The following is a 19,133-nucleotide window of genomic DNA, read 5'->3' as shown; positions in this document are numbered from 1 at the left end:
TTGTTGCCTGTTTTGCATGTTATTTTGGCATTAATACGTGTCACATATCAGTTTGCAAACAATGTAAAATAAATAATAAAAATCATTGAGTTAATAAAGCTGCATACGAACTAAGGCATCTCCAAAATGCAGGTGTTTCAGCCTAGCTCAGTGCTTTCTGTGGTGGTGGGGCAGCCAGCGGAAAATACAGAGCGTAGGGGGTGGTAATGTTCTCTAGTTGTGCCGTGATTGGCTCAGTGTCCTGTCACTCATGGGGACACTACGTCACCGCAAAATCTACAGGGAGAGCTAAAAAATTCAAGCCCCTTGGGTGCTGCCATAGATTTACATTAGAAGTGCCCATCCAAGAAGGCTCAAGGTCATTGGCCACAGATAAAATGACGTCAAATCACATTATATCTACCGTAGCTTTGATTGGACTGATCATGTCAACATCATACTTTCAACATCTTAGCAAGCAAGCTAAACAAGCAGTCATCATCATAAATCAAGTCGAAAATCTACTGGCAAATTATTTTCAATCCATGTCATATGAAAATAAATTATAGATAAAACGTAACCTACTTCAGTGGGCTCATTGGCCATTGGACATAAATATTACACAACAAGTTGGAAATCGCAAATTCAACAATGAGTGGTTTGGAAGGAATCAGTGGCTAACTGCAAGCGTTGCAAAGCAATCACTAGCCTGCTATTCAGTGGAGTGGACGTTTGGTCCAAGGTTTAATGGTCTCTTTTCCAAGCTTAAAAGGATAAACATTCAACATTGGCCATGCTGTCAATCCAGCATGACTTCTGCCGCATTCAAAACACCTGGAAACTCAGAACTGGGAAATCTCAGACTTCAGTGAGTTCAAGACAACTGGGAACTCAGGCCTCTTTCTAGAGCTCCGACCTGAAGATCACTGACGTCATGATTCAAACTTGTTTTTTTCTGAGTTTCCAGTTGTCGTGACAGCACCATAAATCCAGAGAATGCCAGACTTTGATGACAAAGTTTGATGACAAAATTTGCCCACAAGAAGGACTGCCGCGCCACCTTCCTGTTGAAGTGAGTCCATAAATGATGTAATATGCCAGGGAGACATGTATACTGTAGCTAAGAAAGTAATACTACAGCTCAGTGTTCAACACCATAGTGCCCACAAAGCTCATCACTAAGCTAAGAACCCTGGGACATGTTCACCCACGACTGCGTGGCCAAGCACAACTCCAACACCATCATTAAGTTTGCTGACGACACAACAGTGGTAGGCCTGAACACAGACAACGATGAGACAGCCTATAGGGAGGAGGTCAGAGACCTGGCAGTGTGGTGCCAGGACAACAACCTCTCCCTCAATGTGAGCAAGACAAAGGAGCTGATCATGGACTACTACAGGAAAAGGAGGGCCAAACAGGCCCCCATTAAGATCGACGGGGCTGTAGTGGAGCAGTTAGAGAATTTCAAGTTCCTTGGTGTCCACATCACCAACAAACTATCATGGCCCAAACACACCAAGACAGTCATGAAGAGGGCACGACAACTCCTTTTCCCCCTCAGGAGACTGAAAATATTTGGCATTGGTCCCCAGATCCTCAAAAAGCTATACAGCCGCACCATTGAGAGCATCCTGACCGGTTGCATCACCACCAGGTATGGCAAATGCTCGGCATCTGACCACAAGGCGCTACAGAGGGTAGTGCGTATGGCCCAGTACATCACTGGGGCCAAGCTTCCTGCCATCCAGGACCTATATACTAGGCGGTGTCAGAGGAAGGCCCCCAAAATGGTCAAAGACTCCAGTCACCCAGTCATAGACTGTTCTCACTGCTACCGCACGGCAAGCAGTACCGGAGCGCCAAGTCTAGGTCCAAAAGGCTCCTTAACAGCTTCTACCCCCAAGCCATAAGACTGCTGAACAATTAATCAAATGGCCACCATCCTTTGTTTTTCCACTGCTGCTACTCGCTGTTTATTATCTATAAATAGTCACTTTACCCCTACCTACATGTACAAATTACCTCGGCTAACCTGTACCCCCGCACATTGACTTGGTATAGCCTCGTTATTGTTATTGTTATTTTATTGTGTTACTTTTTATTTTATTTTATTTTCTACTTTAGTTTATTTAGTAAATATTTTCTTAACTCTATTTCTGGAACTGCAATTGTTGGTTAAGGGATTGTAAGTAAGCATTTCACGGTAAGGTCTACACCTGTTGTATTCGCCGCATTTGACAAATACAATTTGATTTGATTTTAAGTGTATGTTGTGTAGTAAGCTGTTAGTAGCCCATGTGCCTCACCCTAATAATTTGGTCCCTTTCCCCCTCATAACAGCCTACTGTTCTGATTTGGTGGTGCACATGTAGCCTATAGCCTGTTTTAGAGAAATGTCATCATCGAATATTGTGAGAGCTTTCATTGTCTGCTTATATGCCCCCTTTATTTATCCTACGGTTCTTACTTGATGTACAGGGAGAATATTGTAAGAACGGCCCATGTTCTGAATTCTGTCGCTGTACATTTTAAAAGTGTTGAACAATTAGTTATATTGACTATGTCCATCTTAGCTCGCTCATTAATGTCTTAATCGAAATTACGGATTGCCTCTTATCTGCTCATCGTTCCCTTATGCCATAGTTTGTACATCTCAATTGTCATTAGAAACCACATTTGTTTAAGCAAGTCAGCCATATAACCAATATGTTTTTTTTTTAAGGCAGTAAATGATGCTGAATGAACTGTTTCACTGCCAGACAAGGCTCCGCTGATAGCCAGGTGTAGCGGTGGTAAGGATTCACTCCATGGTGCTGAAAAGAAAGCTCTGCTATTGGGATAGCTTTATGTAGGCCCTAACAGTTTGTGGGCACTGTTTGTCACTGTTATAGTTCAATTAATGTATTTTTATTTTTTTATTTTTTTATTTCACCTTTATTTAACCAGGTAAACCAGTTGAGAACAGGTTCTCATTTACAACTGCGACCTGGCCAAGATAAAGCAAAGCAGTGCGATAAAAACAACAACACAGAGTTACATGGGGTAAAACAAAACAAAGTCAAAAAATACAACATAAATAAATATATATACAGTGTGTGCAAATGTAGCAAGTTATGGAGGTAAGGCAATAAATAGGCTATAGTGCAAAATAATTACAATTAGTATTAACACTGGAATGATAGATGTGCAAGAGATGATGTGCAAATAGAGATACTGGGGTACAAATGAGCAAAATAAATAACAATATAGGGATGAGGTAGTTGGGTGGGCTAATTTCAGATGGGCTGTGTACAGGTGCAGTGATCGGTAAGGTGCTCTGACAACTGATGCTTAAAGTTAGTGAGGGAGATAAGTGTCTCCAGCTTCAGAGATTTTTGCAAATTGTTCCAGTCATTGGCAGCAGAGAACTGGAAGGAATGGCGGCCAAAGGAGGTGTTGGCTTTGGGGATGACCAGTGAGATATACCTGCTGGAGCGCAGACTATGGGTGGGTGTTGCTATGGTGACCAATGAGCTAAGATAAGGCGGGGATTTGCCTAGCAGTGATTTATAGATGGCCTGTAGCCAGTGGGTTTGGCGACGAATATGTAGTGAGGACCAGCCAACAAGAGCGTACAGGTCACAGTGGTGGGTAGTATATGGGGCTTTGGAGACAAAACGGATGGCACTGTGATAGACTACATCCAATTTGCTGAGTAGAGTGTTGGAGGCTATTTTGTAAATGACATCGCCGAAGTCAAGGATCGGTAGGATAGTCAGTTTTACGAGGGCATGTTTGGCAGCATGAGTGAAGGAGGCTTTGTGTCACGATCGTCTGGGTAAGGAGTAGTAGACCAAGGCGCAGCGTGTGAAATAAACATGACTTTATTTAATTAAAGCACGAAAACCAAAACAAAACACGACTCGTGAAGTCCACGGTAAAACATACCGACACGGAACAAAAACCCACAAACACAAAGTGAAACACAGACAGTTAAATATGGCTACCAATCAGAGACAACCAGCACACAGCTGACACTCGTAGCCTCTGATTGGGAGTCATTACTTTTAAACATAGAAATGAACCCAACAGAAAATACCAACATAGAAATACACCCAATGAAAGAACACACCCTGGCTCAACATACAGAGTCCCGGAGCCAGAGCGTGACAGTACCCCCCCCTAAAGGCGCGGACTGCGACCGCGCCTCAATACGGGCTAAACAAGGGAGGGCTGGGTGGGCATACCTCCTCGGCGGTGGCTCTGGCTCCGGCCTTGATCCCCACCTCCTCTCCAACCCCCCAAAGTACCCCTGGTCCTGTCTAGCCCCGTTGGCCGGAGCCGGACTGACGACACGCGCCCCTGGCTTGGTGCGTGGAGGACGAACGGGCCTTACCAGGCTGACGACGCACACCGTAGGCCTGGCGCGTGGAGCAGGGACAGGCCGGACCGGCCTGACGAAGCGCACCCCTGACTTGGTGCGGAGAGCAGGAACGGGCCGGACAGGGCTGACGAAACGCACCACAGACTTGGTGCGTGGAGCAGGAACAGGCCGGACAGGGCTGACGAAACGCACCACAGCCTTGGTGCGGGGAGCAGGAACGGGCCGGACAGGGCTGACAAAACGCACCCCAGACTTGGTGCGGGGAGCAGGACTGGGCCGGACTGGGCTGTCGACGCACACCGTAGACTTGGTGCGTGGAGCAGGAACAGGCCGGGCAGGGCTGTCGACGCACACCGTAGACTTGGTGCGCGGAGCAGGAACAGGCCGGACAGGGCTGTCGACGCACACCGTAGGCTTTGTGCGTGGAACAGGGACAGGCCGGACTGGGCTGGCGACGCACACCGTAGGCTTTGTGCGTGGAGCAGGAACAGGCCGGGCTGGGCTGGCGACGCACACCGTAGGCTTTGTGCGTGGAGCAGGGACAGGCCGGGCTGGGCTGGCGACGCACACCGTAGGCTTTGTGCGTGGAGCAGGGACAGGCCGGGCTGGGCTGGCGACGCACACCGTAGGTTTGGTGCGTGGAGCAGGAACAGGCCGGGCTGGGCTGGCGACGCACACCGTAGGTTTGGTGCGTGGAGCAGGAACAGGCCGGACAGGGCTGTCGACGCACACCGTAGACTTGGTGCGTGGAGCAGGAACAGGCCGGGCAGGGCTGTCGACGCACACCGTAGACTTGGTGCGAGGAGCAGGAACGGGCCGGGCAGGGCTGTCGACGCACACCGTAGACTTGGTGTGAGAAGCAGGAACGGGCCGGGCAGGGCTGTCGACGCACACCGTAGACTTGGTGCGAGGAGCAGGAACGGGCCGGGCAGGGCTGTCGACGCACACCGTAGACTTGGTGCGTGGAGCAGGAACAGGCCGGGCAGGGCTGTCGACGCACACCGTAGACTTGGTGCGAGGAGCAGGAACGGTCCGGGCAGGGCTGTCGACGCACACCGTAGACTTGGTGCGAGAAGCAGGAACGGGCCGGGCAGGGCTGTCGACGCACACCGTAGACTTGGTGCGAGGAGCAGGAACGGGCCGGGCAGGGCTGGCGACGCATACCGTAGGTTTGGTGCGTGGAGCAGGGACAGGCCGGACCGTACTGGGAACACACACCACTGGCTTTAAATGGGGATCAGGAACGGGCCGGACCGGACTGGCAATCCACCTCAGTCCCTCTCGCCGTGCCTCTACGACTTCCTTCCCTCCTCTCGCCAATGGCTCCCGTAACCCGGTGGCCTTCTCTCCTCTTCTCCTATTACGCCCTGTGGCAGCCTCCTGCTGCCCAGTCGCCCATGCCGTGTGCCCCCCCCTAAAAAATTATTGGGGGTGCCTCTCGTCCGTCCGACGATGGCACTGCTGACGCCGCTGCTCCTCTCTCGCCAGGGCCTTGATCCTACCCCAAGGTCCCTTGCCCCCGAGCATGTCCTCCCAGGACCACACTTTGCCCACCTGGGCCATCGCCAGCCTCTCTATCTCCTTTCCTGGCGCTTCCTCCCATGACCAGGCTGCCGACTCCTGGACACGCTGCTTGGTCGTTGTATGGTGGGTTTTTCTGTCACGATCGTCTGGGTAAGGAGTAGTAGACCAAGGCGCAGCATGTGAAATAAACATGACTTTATTTAATTAAAGCACGAAAACCAAAACAAAACACGACTCGTGAAGTCCACGGTAAAACATACCGACACGGAACAAAAACCCACAAACACAAAGTGAAACACAGACAGTTAAATATGGCTCCCAATCAGAGACAACCAGCACACAGCTGACACTCGTAGCCTCTGATTGGGAGTCATTACTTTTAAACATAGAAATGAACCCAACAGAAAATACCAACATAGAAATACACCCAATGAAAGAACACACCCTGGCTCAACATACAGAGTCCCGGAGCCAGAGCGTGACACATTGTTGCGAAATAGGAAACCGATTCTAGATTTAACTTTGGATTGGAGATTCTTAATGTGAGTCTGGAAGGAGAGTTTACAGTCTAACCAGACACCTAGATATTTGTAGTTGTCCACATACTCTAGGTCAGACCCGTCGAGAGTAGTGATTCTAGTCGGGTGGGCGGGTGCAAGCAGCGTTCGGTTGAAGAGCATGCATTTAGTTTTACTAGTGTTTAAGAGCAGTTGGAGGCTACTGAAGGAGTGTTTTATGGCATTGAAGCTCGTTTGGAGGTTTGTTAACACAGTGTCCAATGAAGGGCCAGATGTATACAAAATGGTGTCGTCTGCGTGAGGTGGATCTGAGAGTCACCAGCAGCAAGAGCGACGTCATTGATATACACAGAGAAAAGAGTCGGCCCAAGAATTGAACCCTGTGGCACCCCCATAGAGACTGCCATAGGTCCAGACAACAGGCCCTCCGATTTGACACATTGAACTCTATCTGAGAAGTAGTTGGTGAACCAGGCGAGGCAGTCATTTGAGAAACCAAGGCTATTTAGTCTGCCAATAAGAATGCGGTGGTTGACAGAGTCGAAAGCCTTGGCCAGGTCAATGAAAACGGCTGCACAGTACTGTCTATTATCGATCGCGGTTATAATATCGTTTAGGACCTTGAGCGTGGCTGAAGTGCACCCATGACCAGCTCGGAAACCGGATTGCATAGCGGAGAAGGTACGGTGGTATTCGAAATGGTCGGTGATCTGTTTGTTGACTTGGCTTTCAAAAACTTTTGAAAGGCAGGGCAGGATGGATATGGGTCTGTAGCAGTTTGGATCTAGAGTGTCACCCCCTTTGAAGAGGGGGATGACCGCGGCAGCTTTCCAATCTCTGGGGATCTCAGACGTTACGAAAGAGAGGTTGAACAGGCTAGTAATAGGGGTTGCGACAATTTCGGCGGCTAGTTTTAGAAAGAAAGGGTCCAGATTGTCTAGCCCAGATGATTTGTAGGGGTCCAGATTTTGCAGCTCTTTCAGAACATCAGCTGTCTGGATTTGTGTGAAGGAGAAGCGGGGGGGCATGGGCAAGTTGCAGCGGAGGGTGCAGAGCTGGTGGCCGGGGTAGTGGTAGCCAGGTGGAAAGCATGGCCAGCCGTAGCAAAATGCTTGTTGAAATTCTCGATTATTGTAGATTTATCTGTGGTGATAGTGTTTCCTAGCCTCAGTGAAGTGGGCAGCTGGGAGGAAGTGCTCTTATTTTCCATGGACTTTACAGTGTCCCAAAACTTTTTGGAGTTAGTGCTACAGGATGCAAATTTCTGTTTGAAAAAGTTAGCCTTTGCTTTCCTGACTGCTTGTGTATATTGGTTCCTAACTTCCCTGAAAAGTTGCATATCGCGGGGGCTATTTGATGCTAATGCAGTACGCCACAGGATGTTTTTGTGCTGGTCAAGGGCAGTCAAGTCTGAGGAGAACCAGATCTGTTCTTAGTTCTGTATTTTTTGAATGGGGCATGTTTATTTAAGATTGAGAGGAAATTACTTTTAAAGAACAACCAGGCATCCTCTACTGACGGAATGAGATCTATATCCATCCAGGATACCTGGGCCAGGTCAATTAGGAAGGCCTGCTCGCTGAAGTGTTTTTGGGAGCGTTTGACAGTGATGAGGGGTGGTCGTTTGACCGCGGACCCATTACGGACGCAGGCAATAAGGCAGTGATCGCTGAGATCCTGGTTGAAGACAGCGGAGGTGTATTTAGAGGGTAAGTTAGTCAGGATGATATCTATGAGGGTACCCATGTTTATGGATTTAGGGTTGTACCTGGTAGGTTCGTTGATAATTTGTGTGAGATTGAGGGCATCTAGTTTAGATTGTAGGATGGCCGGGGTGTTAAGCATATCCCAATTTAGGTCACCAAGCAGTACGAACTCTGAGGATAGATGGGGGCAATCAATTCACATATGGTGTCCAGGGCACAGCTGGGGGCTGAGGGGGTCTGTAGCAAGCGGCAACAGTGAGAGATTTATTTCTGGAAAGGTGGATTTTTAGAAGTAGAAGCTCAAACTGTTTGGGCTCAGACCTGGATAGTGTGATAGAGCTCTGCAGGCTATCTCTACAGTAGATTGCAACTCCACCCCCTTTGGCAGTTCTATCTAGACGGAAAATGTTATAGTTGGGGATGGAAATTTCAGAATTTTTGGTGGCCTTCCTAAGCCAGGATTCAGACACTGCTAGAACATCAGGGTTGGCGGAGTGTGCTAACGCTTCTGATATTTACGTGCAGAAAACCAAGACTTTTACAGTTACAGAAGTCAACAAAAGATAGCTCCTGGGGAGTAGGAGTGATACTGGGGGCTGCAGGGCCTGGGTTAGCCTCTACATCACCAGAGGAACAGAGGAGGACTAGAATAAGGATACGACTAAAGGCTTTAAGAACTGGTCTTCTAGTGCGTTGGGTACATAGAATAAAGGGGGCAGTTCTCCGGGCGTTGTAGAAAAGATTCAGGGCATTATGTACAGAAAAGGATATGGAAGGATATGAGTACAGTTCAGGTAACCCTAAGCGTTGGGTAACAATGAAAGAGATAGCATCACTGGAGGCACCGATTGAGCCGGTCTCGGCGTGTATGGGGGGTGGAACAAAGGAACTATTTGAGGCAGTTTGAGAGGGACTAGGGTTCTACAGTGAAATTGTATAATAAGAACTAACCCAAACAGCAATAGGCAAGGCATAATTGACATGGGAGAGAGGCATAAAGCAGTCACAGGTGTTATTAGAGAGAGCTAAGACAACAACTGGTAATAGCGATAACGTTTGGGCTAAGGCTAAACAGAATAAACAGGACAGGGTACCGTGTAAAGAAACAGTCCAGCAGGCATCAGCTGTGCAGCTGAGTGATCATAAGGTCCAGTGAACAGCAATATGTGAGTCCGAGAGCAGTTCAAATTGGTGCTTCAGCACAGCTAGCAGGGAGCACAGTTGTAGTTTGCGTGTGCTAGCGGGCCGGGGCTGGCAGATGGATCTTCGTGGTCGTCGCAACAGGAAGCCTGTTGAAACCACATCAGACGATTTCGTCGGCAAACCAGTCGTGTTGGATCGGCGGGGCTCAGTGTCAACACTAGGAGGTCCCGTCCGGTTGACAGAGAGGTAGATAGCCGGGAGATGGGCCTGAGGCTAGCTCAAGGCTAACTGGTGCTTGCTATAGGGCAATGGTAATTAGCCAACAACAGGTTGCAGCTAGCTAGCTGGTTGCGATGATCCAGCGCTAGGGTCCAGTGATTCCGGCAGAAAGTCCAATAAGCTCTGGGTCGATAGCACGCTGTGCAGACTGGCCGACGAATTGTCCAGGCTAGAGCTAGAGCTGGCTGGTGGATAGTGTAGGCCACGGACAATGGTGAAGACGCTAACGGAGACTAATAGCAAGTAGCCATTCAGTTGCAGCTACACTAGTTTCAGCTTAAGGTTCTTGATGAAAGTTATAAAGAAATAATAGAATCCTTTCCACGTTGGGTGAGGCGGGTTGCAGGAAAGTATATTTAGTTAAAGAATGAAAATTAAAAATTGAGAAATATATACAAAATAGACAAAAAAACTAGAAACGGGATATTTACACAAGGACAATGAATAAAAGCGACCGCACTGCTACGCCATCTTGGATTTTATTGTTTAGTGTTGTGTTGTGTAGTGGCTTTGCTGGCATGCATCAACAACCAAAAATGTTGAGTTTGCCCCACCAAGATTTACTTGCTAAAATCACCACTGAGTATATTAATCCTATATTTGACGACATTTGCAGTATGTGGTATATTTCCTGCAGTACCATGCATGCTTTATTTCTTCCCACTAGATGGTACTGTAAACCTGCATTGTGTATTAGCTGTAAAAAGCATAAATCTCCATCACCCATGCTCATTTTACATGTGAATCTTACATGAGAAAGGCCCACAGTGCCAAGAACTTAAATACCAGATAGACAAACTATTAGCCTACTCTGTGACAATACACACTAAAATGGCTGATTAAGTATTTTGTCCAAATAGTCGTTCAAAATGAAGGCACTTTCTTTGGCTCCAGCCTCCAGCCTCCATCAGCTGACGCCAATGATGTACACTAGTGGTGTGTTCAGTTTGCTTCAACGTTTGCCATGTTGTGTGGCGGTTTGTCAAGTTTATGTGAAGTTCAGAGCCTTACTGATGGTGTTACGATGCAGAGACTACTCCTGCTGCAACTCAAGCTGATTTACAGAAGTTCTACCTGTGTATTTATATTACTATATACTTCTCAGGATCTGCACCTGACATGTAGCTGGCTCCTAACATGTGACATGGAAAGGGTCAGTATCTGCACCTTACCTCCTCACTACTGGTGTCCAAGTTAACAGGCCTAAGTGCCAGGTCCACTTTGGTTCTCTCTGTACACAAAATCACTTGACTCTGTCACATCCTCACATGGTCTCTCATCACTGTTATTTCTGTGTCTGGCAGACATCTCCGCTTGGATTTTGGCCCAACACCACAAGCTTCACCTGATGTGCCTGGCTTGACGACACCCCGGCCTGATGACACCCTTATGTGAGCCCACTCCATTGGAATGAGTGGGCGCCCATTATTCTTCCTCTAGTCTAGTTAATATAATACCTCTATGGCTGGGACACTTTTTTCGGCTTTGAACCCAGTGTGAACCCAGTGTGACTTCCGCATTACCTTTGTGCATGCTTTCCAGGCTGGTAGAAACGTGACCACAACCTGCAGTATCCCGATGTGCAGCACAGATGAATTGTGCGCCAGTTGACAACTAAGTCTTAAACACAGTAGCCTAGTTTTCAATGCTTTTCCGTTTAATATTTTTATTTTTTTTATTTAACCAAATCAAAATCGGTGGGGCGCTGCCACACCTGATTGAAAAGTAATGGGGCAAATGCCAGCTTGCCACACGTTTGCTGCCGGCAGCCCTGCTGCTCTCACTGACAAGTGATCCTGTGAGGTCAACTGGTGTCTTTGTGTATGAGTCATTCACATTCATGCTGGTTCAGTCCCTGCTGTGGCCAGAGGGGGCGCAGGACGTAAGGGTCTTCCACACCCTTGAGATGAAACTCTGGAAATCTTCTTCTTCTTCTTCTTCTTCTTCTTCTTCTTCTTCTTCTTCTTCTTCTTCTTCTTCTTCTTCTTCTTCTTCTTCTTCTTCTTCTTCTTCTTGGCCTCTGCCAGGAGAAAAAACAACACACAGCACACAGGCCTGTAGTTAGAGAATCCTAGTCGCTTGAAACACCTGCTGTATCTCCCACACAACTGGGGTGTGGAGCGCCATGAGTCTGGCAAGCAAGACTAGAGAATACAGTCAACTCCTGACAGGTGCACGACACATTGGATAAATGCGATGCAGTTCACCATTCCCACTTCAAATACAGTACATCCGTTCACTACAGTCCCAAGCTATTGAATATATCGTAAGTAATTTTCTCCTCTATAGCTTTCTAAATAGTAGTGCAAAAAACAACATTGATACTCACCATCTGAGATTTGCTTTTCCTCCTCTGGGTCAATTGCCACCCCTGAGATAGGGAGAAAGGAAGGGACGAAGAAAACCATGGTGAGGCGTTAGTGGTTGCCATGGTCATGGACCCTGGCCTCACAGTTTGCAGGAGGTGTGATGGTGTCCAGGGAGCACTGGGGCTAGTGGACCAACTCCCTTTGGGCCTCCACAGCTCAGAGGGCTGGCTGGGCTTCAGCAGGAGCTGGATTGGTGATGGTGATGGGTGACGTAGGGCAATGTCGCTCTGAGGGTGGTCGCTCTGGGGTGGTGGTGAGGAGATCGCTAGGCTTGGGAGTTCGTGGAGCAGGCACGAGATGTTATTTGCCATTGTGGAGGTCATCCAGCTGAAACTCCTCTGGCCTCTCGTCTCCTTCGGGGGTGCAGCTGGTCCAGGGAGTGGAAGCTCACGATCAGGTGCTGGGTGTTATAGGAGCAGCACAGATCCACACTCTCAAAGTCAGGGATGAGCCGTGCTGCTCATAGAACTCTGATCGTGGCCACGGTGCTGGTGATGGGACCGTCCCCGGCTACCTGGGCCGACCTGAGGGCCACGCTGGACCAGCTGTAGATCTTCATCAAGTGCTTGAGGAATAAGAGGGCTTTCCTCTAGTGGGCAGGATGACAGAGAACCACCTGAAGTCATGACAACCTTGTGGCTCTCTATCTCCCTGAGGCCACCAAAGACGCCCTTCAGTCCTGATCTGGTGAGTTGGTCAACCACTGGTCGCAGAGGCAGCCTGAAGAGAAGACACAGGGATTAAGGATTAAGATCAGGCCTAATATCACCAACTCAACTAATGAGACGTCGTCAGGCTTCCTACCAGACAATAACGCTACATTACAACACATACCAGACACATCGAGACAGGTTCTAGCTGACATTTTGGTCAAAAATGAGTTATTCACATAGAGTTTCTCTTTCGGTCTTTCACATACGAGATATGTCAGTTTTGGGAAAAACTCAATTTACGAGGAAAAAAGTTGTATCTGCGCAAACACCTTTGAACTTGGTGCTATAAGGTTCTATCTGCAAACCAGTCACACAATGCTGGGTTGTCAGTAAAACATTATTGTATGTCAGGTGATGTACTTGTTGTGTCATGAGAGGAAGACGTCACAAAACAGTTCTGAGATCAAAACCAATCATTTTGTATATAGAACCTTATACTCCCAAGTCCTTGATTATTCATATCATAGGTTTGAGTCCTCTTTTGCAATTACTTAGAATTTTTTCACCAGTTTATCAGAATGGCCATCACTTAGGCTCTTTATAGTAAAAATACATACATACAGGTGCCTTAGAGCATGTTTAAGGCCCATTGGAGAGGCATTGCTGTTTTTGTTTTGTTCAAATCAATATGAAAACCTCCATGGAAGGAGTATTTTACTCAAATTACAAACATACCACATTTTATTGATGACTAGCAAGTGGTTTACTGACTTTTGGTGTCAGAGACCAGAAAACTACACTGAACAAAAATATAAACGCAACATGTATAAAGTGTTGGTCCCATGTTTCATGAGCTGAAATAAATAATCCAAGAAATGTTCCATTTTAATCAAATGTTGTGCACAAATTTGATACACATCCCTGTAAGTGAGCATATCTCCTTTGCCACGATAATCCATCCACCTAACAGGTGTGGCATATCAAGAAGCTGATTAAACAGCATGATCATTACACAGGTGCACCTTGTGCTGGGGACAATAAAAGGCCACTTTAAAATGTGCAGTTTTGTCACACAACACAATGCCACAGATGTCTCAAGTTTTGAGGGAGCGTGCAATTGGCATGCTGACTGCAGGAATGTCCACCAGAGCTGTTGCCAGAGAATTGACTGTTCATTTCTCTACCATAAGCTGCCTCCAACGTCGTTTTAGAGAATTTGGCAGTACATCCAACCGGCCTCAAAACTGCAGACCACGTGTAACCATGCCAGCCCAGGACCTCCACATCCGGCTACATCACCTGCGGGATCGTCTGAGTGGGGGTGGGGGTGGTGAGGAGTATTTCTGTCTGTAATAAAGCCCTTTTGTGGGGAAAAACTCATTCTGATTGGCTGGGCCTGTCTCCCCAGTGGGTGGGCCTGGCTGCCAAGTGGGTGGGCCTATGCCCTCCAAGGCCCACCCATGGCTGCACCCCTGCCCAGTCATGTGAAATCCATAGATGAGGGCCTAATGAATTTATTTCAATTGACTGATTTCCTTATATGAACTGTAACTCAGTAAAATCTTTGAAATTGTTGCATGTTGTGTTTATATTTTTGTTCAGTATATATCAGTTTACTCATCCAGAGCTAAGCTTTCGCAATGTTGATGTTGATATATATTCTAAAATTGCTTAAATCGTTTTTTTCCCTAATCAATTTACACACAATACCCCATAATGACAAAGCAAAAACAGTTTTTTAGACATTTTTGCTAATTTATAAAAAATAAAAAACTGAAATATCATATCTACATAAGTATTCAGACACTTTACTCAGTACTTTGTTGAAGCACCTTTGGCAGCGATTACAGCCTTGAGTCTTCTTGGGTATAACGCTATAAGCCTGGCACACCTGGTTTGGGGAGATTCTCCCGTTCTTCTCTGCAGATCCTCTCAAGCTCTGTCAGGTTGGATGGGGAGCATCGCTGCACAGCTATTTTCAGGTCTCTCCAGAGAAGTTCGATCGGGTTCAAGTTCGGGCTCTGGCTGGGCCACTCAAGGACATTCAGAGACTTGTCCCAAAGCCACTCCTGCATTGTCTTGGCTGTGTGCTTAGGGTCGTTGTTCTGTTGGAAGGTGAACCTTCGCCCCAGTCTGAGGTCCTGAGCGCTCTGGAGCAGGTTTTCATCAAGGATCTCTCTGTACTTTGCACCGTTCATCTTTGCCTCGATCCTGACTAGTCTCCCAGTCCCTACCGCTGAAATACATCCCCACCACCATGCTTCACAGTAGGGAAGGTGCCTGGTTTCCACCAGATGTGACGCTTGGCATTCAGGCCAAAGAGTTCAATCTTGGTTTCATAAGACCAGAGAATATTGTTTCTCATGGTTTGAGAGTCCTTTAGGTGCCTTTTGGCAAACTCCAAGCGGGCTGTCATGTGCCTTTTACTGAGGAGTGGCTTCTGTCTCTACCATAAAGGCCTGATTGGTGGAGTGCTACAGAGATGTTTGTCCTTCTGGAAGGTTCTCCCATCTCCACAGAGGAACTCTGTAGCTCTATCAGAGTGACCATCGGGTTCTTGGTCACCTCCCTGACCAAGGTCCTTCTCTGTAACGTAACAAAATGTGGAAAAAGTAAAGGGTCTGAATACTTTCCGAATGCACTGTATTTCACATTAGTTATCTTGTTATTTTTAGTCCCACCCTTCAACTCCACTCAACCCCTCCCATCTATCTCTGAACACCATCCAGTTTTGATTTCCATTTGCCATATATTTTTCAACTGTGCTCCGATGTTTCTCAAAGATCTGAACCTTTCTATTCTCATAGTTTCTACAGATTGTAAATTAAAGATAAACATTTTTGCTAAGAGTATTATAAAATAATTATTGATCGATTGACTATGACTTTTTAAATCACTCAGCAGTGCTATTTGGAGAGTTAGCTCCGGGTAAATGTTACAATTCTTCAGCCATTCCTGAACCTGCGACCAAAAACAGCTACATATGGACAGTACCAAAACAAATGATCTAATGATTCTGTCTCTTCGCAGCAAAATCTGCAGAGCTGGGATTGTTGTATCCCCCATATACAGTATATAACATTCTATTGGTTGTAAGAATGTTGTGTAATAATTAAATTGAAAAAGTCTTTGTTTTGAATCCAGCATCGTTTTGTGTATCAGTTCATAAACCATGTGCCATGGAATCGGTACATCGAAAATCTCTTCACAACTATTTTGCAATCTATATGTCATAGTGGTCTTACTTTCTCCCCCTTCCACTTGCCTCTTCCATTTTTGCGGTAATGCTGCAATTAGTTGGTTGTAATTTTGATGAGAGCAGACATTTCCATATATTTTTGTTAGCTGCGTGTTTGACAACTCCACCAGTCCTATTTATGATATATATATATTTTTTTTATTATCACTTAGTATGTTTGAGTTTAACCATAATATTTGTAGTAATATTTGTTCTGTCTTTTCTGGTGGATAAAACTGAAATTGCAACCAATTTTCTTTGGCTTGTTTTAAAAATAGCGATATTCTATTGATGATTTTATTTTCAAATAACCGAAAGTGAGAGGTTGTAATCTGAATAAAGGGAAAAAGGCCATTTTTGAACATGGGGTGAGACATTCTTACTAATCTGCTAGAGAACCAATTTCGGATTGATGTATAACTTTTGTATGACTGAAGCCTTTAGTGAGAGGTCTAATGCTTTAATATTTAATAATTTCTGCCCTCTGAATTCATATTCATGATATAAATAGACCCGTTTAATTTTGTCTGGCTTGCCATTCCAAGTAAAATGAAATATTTTTTTTACTCATATAATTTATAAAATAAGTCACTAGGTGTAGGGAAGACCATGAGCAAATAGGTAAACTGAGATATGACTAAAGAGTTCATCAGAGTGATTTTACTAAAACAACATCCCTGTCTTGATTCTTTACATTAGTACAGCCCGGCAGAGAGACAAGAGGGCCAGTGATCCCAGAGGTTCAGTCTGCGTCACAAACACATGGGACATTAAAAACTGTAATATCTTATGTTTCACGGAGTCGTGGCTGAACGACGACAATGATATCATTCAGCTAGCAGGCTATACGCTACATCGGCAGGACAGAACGGCAGACTCGGGTAAGACGAGGGGTGGCGGTCTCTGTATATTTGTAAACAACAGCTGGTGCACAAAATCAAATACTAAGGAAGTCTCAAGGTTTTGCTCGCCTGAGGTAGAGTATCTTATGATAAGCTGTAGACCACACTATTTACCAAGAGAGTTTTCATCTATATTTTTCATAGCTGTCTATTTACCACCACAAACCAATGCTGGCATTAAGATTGCACTGAATGAGTTGTACAAGGCCATTAATCAACAGGAAAACGCTCATCCAGATGCAGCGCTCCTAGTAGCAGGGGACTTTAATGCAGGGAAACTTAAATCCGTTCTACCTAATTTCTACCAGCATGTTAAATGTGCAACCAGAGGGGAAAAAACTCTAGACCACCTTTACTCCACACACAGAGACGCATACAAAGCTCTCCCTCGCCCTCCATTTGGCAAATCTGACCATAACTCTATCCTCCTGATTCCTGCTTATAAGCAAAAACTGAAGCAGGAAGCACCAGTGATTCGGCTAATAAAAAGTGGTCAGATGACGCAGATGCTAAGCTACAGGACTGTTTTGCTAGCACAGACTGGAACATGTTCCGGGATTCTTCAGACAGCATTGAGGAGTACACCACATCAGTCACTGGCTTCATCAATAAGTGCATCGATGATGTCGTCCCCACAGTGACCGTACGTACATACCCCAACCAGAAGCCATGGATTACAGGAAACATCCGCACTGAGCTAAAGGGTAGAGCTGCCGCTTTCAAGGAACGGGACTCTAACCCGGACGCTTATAAGAAATCCCGCTATGACCTCCGACGAACCATCAAACAGGCAAAGAGTCAATACAGGTCTAAGATTGAATCATACTACACTGGCTCTGACGCTCGTCGGATGTGGCAGGGCTTGAAAACTATTACAGACTACAAAGGGAAGCACAGCCGCGAGCTGCCCAGTGACACAAGCCTACCAGACGAGCTAAACCACTTCTATGCTCGCTTCGAGGCAAGCAACACTGAAGCATGCATGAGAGCACCAGCTGTTCCGGACGACTATGTGATCACGCTCTCCGTAGCCGATGTGAGTAAGACTTTTAAGCAGGTCAACATTCACAAGGCCGCAGGGCCAGACGGATTACCAGGACATGTACTCCGAGCATGTGCTGACCAACTGGCAAGTGTCTTCACTGACATTTTCAACATGTCCCTGACTGAGTCTGTAATACCAACATGTTTCAAGCAGACCACCATAGTCCCCGTGCCCAAGAACTCTAAGATAACCTGCCTAAATGACTACCGACCCGTGGCACTGACGTCTGTAGCCATGAAGTGCTTTGAAAGACTGGTCATGGCTCACATCAACAGCATAATCCCAGAAACCCTAGACCCACTCCAATTTGCATACCGCCCCAACAGATCCACAGATGATGCAATCTCTATCGCACTCCACACTGCCCTTTCCCACCTGGACAAGAGGAACACCTACGTGAGAATGCTATTCATTGACTACAGCTCAGCATTCAACACCATAGTGCCCTCAAAGCTCATCACTAAGCTAAGGATCCTGGGACTAAACACCTCCCTCTGCAACTGGATCCTGGACTTCCTGACGGGCCGCCCCCAGGTGGTAAGGGTAGGTAACAACACATCTGCCACACTGATCCTCAACACGGGGGCCCCCTCAGGGGTGCGTGCTCAGTCCCCTCCTGTACTCTCTGTTCACCCATGACTGCATGGCCAGGCACGACTCCAACACCATCATTAAGTTTGCCGACGACACAACAGTGGTAGGCCTGATCACCGACAACGATGAGACAGCCTATAGGGAGGAGGTCAGAGATCTGGCCGTGTGGTGCCAGGACAACAACCTCTCCCTCAACGTGACCAAGACAAAGGAGATGATTGTGGACTACAGGAAAAAAAAGAGGACTGAGCACGCCCCCCATTCTCATCGACGGGGCTGTAGTGGAACAGGTTGAGAGCTTCAAGTTCCTTGGTGTCCACATCACCAACGAACTATCATGGTCCAAACACACCAAGACAGTCGTGAAGAGGGCACGACAAAGCCTATTCCCCCTCAGGAGACTAAAAAGATTTGGCATGGGTCCTCAGATCCTCAAAAAAATTCTACAGCTGCACCATCGAGAGCATCCTGACTGGTTGCATCACCGCCTGGTATGGCAACTGCTTGGCCTCTGACCGCAAGGCACTACAGAGGGTAGTGCGTACGGCCCAGTACATCACAGGGGCAAAGCTCCCTGCCATCCAGGACCTCTATACCAGGCGGTGTCAGAGGAAGGCCCTCAAAATTGTCAAAGACTCCAGTCACCCTAGTCATAGACTGTTCTCTCTGCTACCGCACGGCAAGCGGTACCGAGTGCCAAGTCTAGGTCCAAAAGACTTCTCAACAGCTTCTACCCCCAAGCCATAAGACTCCTGAACAGCTAATCATGGCTACCCGGACTATTTGCACTGCCCCCCACCCCCATACTTTTTACGCT

This window comes from Coregonus clupeaformis, chromosome 19, assembly GCF_020615455.1.
Source record: "Coregonus clupeaformis isolate EN_2021a chromosome 19, ASM2061545v1, whole genome shotgun sequence".
Classification (NCBI taxonomy): Eukaryota; Metazoa; Chordata; class Actinopteri; order Salmoniformes; family Salmonidae; genus Coregonus; species Coregonus clupeaformis.
Note: the sequence above shows the minus strand (reverse complement) of the source record.